At 38.8% G+C, this 6,337-nt stretch overlaps 1 protein-coding gene across 1 annotated transcript in view; it reads right to left on the bottom strand.

Annotated features, from left to right (window-relative positions):
- The window catches only part of LOC103131478 (C-type mannose receptor 2-like), a 12,847-nt gene that overhangs the window by 4,717 nt on the left and 1,793 nt on the right, over positions 1–6,337 (bottom strand). The window lies entirely within an intron of this gene.

Raw genomic sequence — 6,337 nt, 5'->3', positions numbered from 1 at the left:
CCCCCCCCCGTCGACAAGAATTTTAACTAGAGTCCACCTGTGTGTCTGATCTAATCTCAGTACAAATCCAGCTCCTCTGTGTCGCCTCAAAGGTCAAGACAATATTGGGAAGCAAACACCAGGCAGGTCAGGGAGAATCATGTGGAGAAGTTTAAATCAGACTCAGGGTATAAAAAAGATTTCCCGAGGTTTGAAAGTCTCACAGTGCTCTGTTCAATCCATCCATCCATTTTCTTTACACCCTTGTCCCTTAGTGGGGTCGGGAGGGTTGCTGGTGCCGATCTGCACAGTGGTGCAGTTGGTAGAGCTGCCTTGCAGCAAGAAGGTTCTGGGTTTGATTCCCGGCCCCGGTCTTTCTACATGGAGTTTGCATGTTCTCCCTGTGCATGCGTGGGTTTTCTCTGGGTACTCTGGTTTCCTCCCACAGTCCAAAAACATGTCAGGTTAATTGCCCCTAGGTGTGAATGTGTGTTTGCATGGTTGTTTGTCTCTGTGTTGCCCTGCAACAGACTGGCAACCTGTCCAGGGTGTACCCGCCCGGAACATTAGCTCTGTTCAATCCATCATCCAGAAATGGAATAATTATGGCACAACTGTAAGCCGACCAAGACGAGGCCGTCCAGCTAAACTTCCAGGCTGAACAAGGAGATCCCTGATCAGAGATGCAGCCAAGAGGCTCATGGTGACTCTGGACAAGATGCAGAGATCCACAGCTCAGGTGGAGGAATTTGTTCATGGGAAAACTATTAGTCATGCACTGAATAAATGTGGTCTTTATGGAAGAGTGGCAAGAAGAAAACATTGTTTAGAAAAAAAACAAACAAAAAAAAACATAAGGAGTCCCTTTGCACTTTGCCAGAGGCCATGTTGGACACATCAAACATGTGGAAGGAGGAGATTTTGTACGACCAGAACAAACTGAACTTTTTGGCCAAAATGCAAACCACTGGACATCTCTCTGAACACACCTTTCCCACTGTCAAATATGGTGGTGGCAGCATCATGCTCTGGGGCTGCTTCTCTTCAGCAGGGACAGGGAAGATGAGCAGAGCTGATGGGAAGATGGATGGAGCCAAATACAGAACAATCATGAAAGCAAACTGCTTTGAGTCTGTTTAAAACAAAACATATTCATGTTAGAACGGCCCAGTCAAAGTTCAAACCTAAGCCCAAGTGAGAATCTGTGGCACAATCTGAAATGTTTTGCTTACAAATATTCTTCTTCTAATCTGACTGAGCCTGAGCTGCTTAGCAAAGAAGAATGAAGAAAAACTTCAGTCACTAGACGTGCAAAGATGGTAGAAACACTAAAAGCTTGAAGCAAAAGGTGGTTCTACAAAATACTGACTCAAGCAGGCTGAACACTTTTGCACACCGCACTTTTCAATTTGTAAAAAAATGTTTTGAGTCATCTACAATTTTGTTTGTCCACTTCACATTTGTACACCACTTTGTGTCGGTCTTTATCATAACATTCCAGTGAAAAATATCCACGTTTGTGGTTTTACTGACAAAATATGGAAAAGATCAGGGGAATGAAAACGCTAAAATGTCACTTATTGGCATTTTGATAGTCATTTGAAACTGATCATAACTCAATCTCATGAAAATGATCGATATAACTGTATGAAGTAAATTGAACAAGGTGTTTTTTTTAGTGTACTCTAAATCTCCTTTGTTTTGTCCACTTTGAGAAGCAGCACAAGCTGTTTGACTTCCTCCCAGACAGTGGCTCATATTTGACATGAATGTGTCCCAATACTGCGATGACATCTGGAAATTTCTGCAAAGCGCTCAGCACTGTAAAGCTCTAGCATCTTTTCAAGGGCATGGCAAAAAAATAAAAATAAAAAAAATAAATCAGACAAGCTGACTCATTTTTCACTTTTACTTTTTGATTTTTGTTTGCTCTTGTGATGGTTTAGGACATTTTGAGAAAAATACAGTATAATTTCTCTCATGACTGTAGCACACTTGACAAACTTTTTAAATCTTCTTTACCCGTTATTCCTGCTAAATTCTTGACTGGACATCTCGGTCAAGAATTTTATAAAAAGATCTGCTGCCCTGATAGTTTTATAAAAACATTTCCAGACTGTATCTTCTGTTTATCCAGAACATTCTGCCATCTGCTGATCAAGTTTTACTTCTGTCATTTCTCTAAAAATGAGTAAAAAAAATTTCAATCAATCCAGGCAGTTCAATCCAAAAAATATGATTTTTCTTTAAAGGTTTTGTTGGTTCTAGTGGCCTTTATTTGAAAGTAGTTCAACAGGAAAGAAGGCAATCAGAGAGGGGAAGACATGCAGCAAATGTTTCCAGGCCAGATATTGAACCTTTGACCACCACCATGAGGACTAGGACCTCAATATGTGGATTGTGCTTTGCCCCTGGGCCACTACAGCCCAGGGGCGAAGTAAGGATTTCAATTTCGTAGAGAATCTTTGCAGGGAGTTGAAGATTAGGGTGATGACAAGGAGACCTTTGTCGTAAAACCTGGCTGGAACTAGTTGAGATCTTTCCAGAACACACAGAAAACAGGTCACAAAAGCCTGGAGCTACTAGTAATCTTGTATTATGACTTAATGTTGATTGAAAAACAAGTAATCTTTGGTTTTAAATGCAAAATGGATTTATTATGGTTTAAAGATGAGTAAAATGCATATAATCATTTCTTTAACTACTGTATGAGGTTGAAGAGTAAAGAGTAAAAAGTGTCTGATACTGTGTCACAAGTATAGACTGCAGGGGTGAAAGAACTGTCAGCACGGAGGAAAGAGGAAGTGAGATTTTGAGACTATATCTGCACTAGGTGTTTTGAGTTGTTGATCTTTTAAGTTTTAAAGAAAGAGGAAGGTTAAAAGTTGAGTGGAGGAAAGGTCGAGGCTAACTGAAGGCACTTGACGTCAGGGAAAGTACGCACCGGACATGCAGAATATGCAGTATAAAAATATATGCAAACGGAGGATCGAGGTTCTTTGTTCCGCGGCGTTCGAGTCGAGCAAACGGAGATGCAGAATCAACGGAGGGCTGCGTGGTGATACCCCGGGACGACTGCTTGCTGCACAAGGAAGGAACAAGATCCGTTTACCCACAACCCAGGATTCTGATTCGACCGCGGCCCCAAACTCAACCCCAAGGATTACAACGATGCTGCAGTGGACATGGGGAATAGACAAAGATCTTTTGTGGATTAAGAGCTGAGTTCGTTGAGGATTCTCACCAGTTCAACTTTGGATCTATTCTAAAAGGATTCTGCCAAGACAAAGACAGGACTCCATCCATGGACCTTAAAGTTTTCTGCTGCCAAGGAACGTCTCTGCATCTGGGTTCGAGTAAAATTGCCTCCCCAAAGCCTCTATTTAGAGTAAGATACAGTGTAGGGTTTAGAATTAGGTGAAATGTCTAAATTTTCTTAAATCTATTGATTACTTAATCCTTTGTTAATTGCTGTATGTCTTTTCTCCCCTGCTAAANAAAAACATAAGGAGTCCCTTTGCACTTTGCCAGAGGCCATGTTGGACACATCAAGCACGTGAAAGGAGGAGATTTTGTACAACCAGAACAAACTGAACTTTTTGGCCAAAATGTAAACCAGTGGACATCTCTCTGAACACACCGTTCCCACTGTCAAATATGGTAGTGGCAGCATCATGCTCTGGGGTTGCTTCTCTTCAGCAGGGACAGGGAAGATGAGCAGAGCTGATGGGAAGATGGATGGAGCCAAATACAGGACAATCATGAAAGCAAACTGCTTTGAGTCTGTTTAAAACAAAACATATTCATATTAGAACGGCCCAGTCAAAGTTCAAACCTAAGCCCAAGCGAGAATCTGTGGCACAATCTGAAATGTTTTGCTTACAAATACTCTCCTTCTAATCTGACTGAGCCTGAGCTGCTTAGCAAAGAAGAAGAAAAACTTCAGTCACTAGACGTGCAAAGATGGTAGAAACACTAAAAGCTTGAAGCAAAAGGTGGTTCTACAAAATACTGACTCAGGCAGGCTGAACACTTTTGCACACCGCACTTTTCAATTTGTAAAAAAATGTTTTGAGTCATCTACAATTTTGTTTGTCCACTTCACATTTGTACACCACTTTGTTTTGGTCTTTCTCATAAAATTCCAGTGAAAAATATCCACGTTTGTGGTTTTACTGACAAAATATGGAAAAGATCAGGGGAATGAATACTCTAACAAGTCACTTACTGGCATCTTGATAGTCATTTGAAACCGAACATAACTCAGTCTCATGAAAATGATCGATATAACTGTATGAAGTAAATTGAACAAGGTGGTTTTTTTTAGTGTACTCTAAATCTCCTTTGTTTTGTCCACTTTGAGAAGCAGCACAAGCTGTTTGACTTCCTCCCAGACAGTGGCTCATATTTGACATGAATGTGTCCCAATACTGCGATGACATCTGGAAATTTCTGCAAAGCGCTCAGCACTGTAAAGCTCTAGCATCTTTTCAAGGGCATGGCAAAAAAATAAAAATAAAAAAAATAAATCAGACAAGCTGACTCATTTTTCACTTTTACTTTTTGATTTTTGTTTGCTCTTGTGATGGTTTAGGACATTTTGAGAAAAATACAGTATAATTTCTCTCATGACTGTAGCACACTTGACAAACTTTTTAAATCTTCTTTACCCGTTATTCCTGCTAAATTCTTGACTGGACATCTCGGTCAAGAATTTTATAAAAAGATCTGCTGCCCTGATAGTTTTATAAAAACATTTCCAGACTGTATCTTCTGTTTATCCAGAACATTCTGCCATCTGCTGATCAAGTTTTACTTCTGTCATTTCTCTAAAAATGAGTAAAAAAAATTTCAATCAATCCAGGCAGTTCAATCCAAAAAATATGATTTTTCTTTAAAGGTTTTGTTGGTTCTAGTGGCCTTTATTTGAAAGTAGTTCAACAGGAAAGAAGGCAATCAGAGAGGGGAAGACATGCAGCAAATGTTTCCAGGCCAGATATTGAACCTTTGACCACCACCATGAGGACTAGGACCTCAATATGTGGGTTGTGCTTTGCCCCTGCGCCACTACAGCACCACAGCTCTATAATCTTAATTTTAGCATGTTTCTGTTTCCTGGCAGCAATCTTCACATTTTGAGGTGGCCCAGAAACAGTAAGGATTTCAACTTCATAGAGAAACTTTGCAGGGAGTTGAAGATTAGGATGATGACAAGGAGACGTTCCAACCACAAATACCAAAGATGAATCTTTAAATCATCAGTGGAATCATTTAAAAAGCTGCTCAGCAATTACAAGATTTTGATGGGTTGTGTTTCCATTATAAGTGGAAAGTGTATGAAAAGCTTATGACAGGAATTTAAAAAAATGAATTAAATTAAGTCAAACTTTAATTGAATGCAGTCTGATGAAACACAAAGTGCTTCATAGAGGTTGAAAATGATCAAAATACCAAAATAAATTACCATAAAGTTAAAACTCATTTATTGTGATTAAAAAAATTAAGCTGAAGATAAAAAGTGACAGAAAAACAATTACAGAAGAAAAGGAACATTGGTAAGATATTTGTGTAAAGTAAATGCTCAAGTATGCACAGGATATTTATGGGAAATAAAAAGATTAATATAACTGGAGAAACATTCACACACTAACACACACATCAGTGTAACATGTGAAGTGATTTGTCCAGAGGAGTATCAGCATAAATGAAGCTGGAATCAAAGCACAACTTCTGATTGGAAGATGATTCCTGGTAAAAAAACTGATAATATTCTGAAAGAACATGTCAAAATTATTAATAAGTTAAAGAGCAATGCCATGTTACCATATAATTAGATAATATTAAAGTAGCTAAAATTTAATAACTACAATTATAAATGATGGGAATCAGAATCAGACATTATTGTCATGTAAAAAGAAGCACAGTGAAGCTTGTTTCAGTTCAGTCAATCCACAGAACAAAAAAATATATATAATCTGGAATATAAATGATATGTGGCACATGCATGTTCCTGAACCCACAAGAAAACCAAAGATAAAATCAAGATTTATGTAAAAAGCTCAGCGCCAATGAAAGAAAATATTTTCTTTTCTCCCAGCAGAAAAATAAATGTCCAGTAAAAGACTTAATAAGAACCACATACCTAAAAGTAAAAAGAGAAAAAGCAGATTGGATTTTACGTTTTAAAACACATGAAATTAAAATTCTCAAGGTCATTTTTCTTCATCCACTTATGTACTCCTCCCGTCTCCATGGCTCCAGACATGTCACAGTCGTCCATCGGATCACCTTTGGTCCAGTTCTCATATTTGACCACCTCATCACTAACCCAGAACCACAAATCCAGAGTGAAGACGTA

Source organism: Poecilia formosa, unplaced genomic scaffold (genome assembly GCF_000485575.1).
Source record: "Poecilia formosa unplaced genomic scaffold, Poecilia_formosa-5.1.2 Scaffold772, whole genome shotgun sequence".
In the NCBI taxonomy this organism is placed as follows: domain Eukaryota; kingdom Metazoa; phylum Chordata; class Actinopteri; order Cyprinodontiformes; family Poeciliidae; genus Poecilia; species Poecilia formosa.
This window is presented reverse-complemented; position numbering and strand designations above follow the sequence as displayed.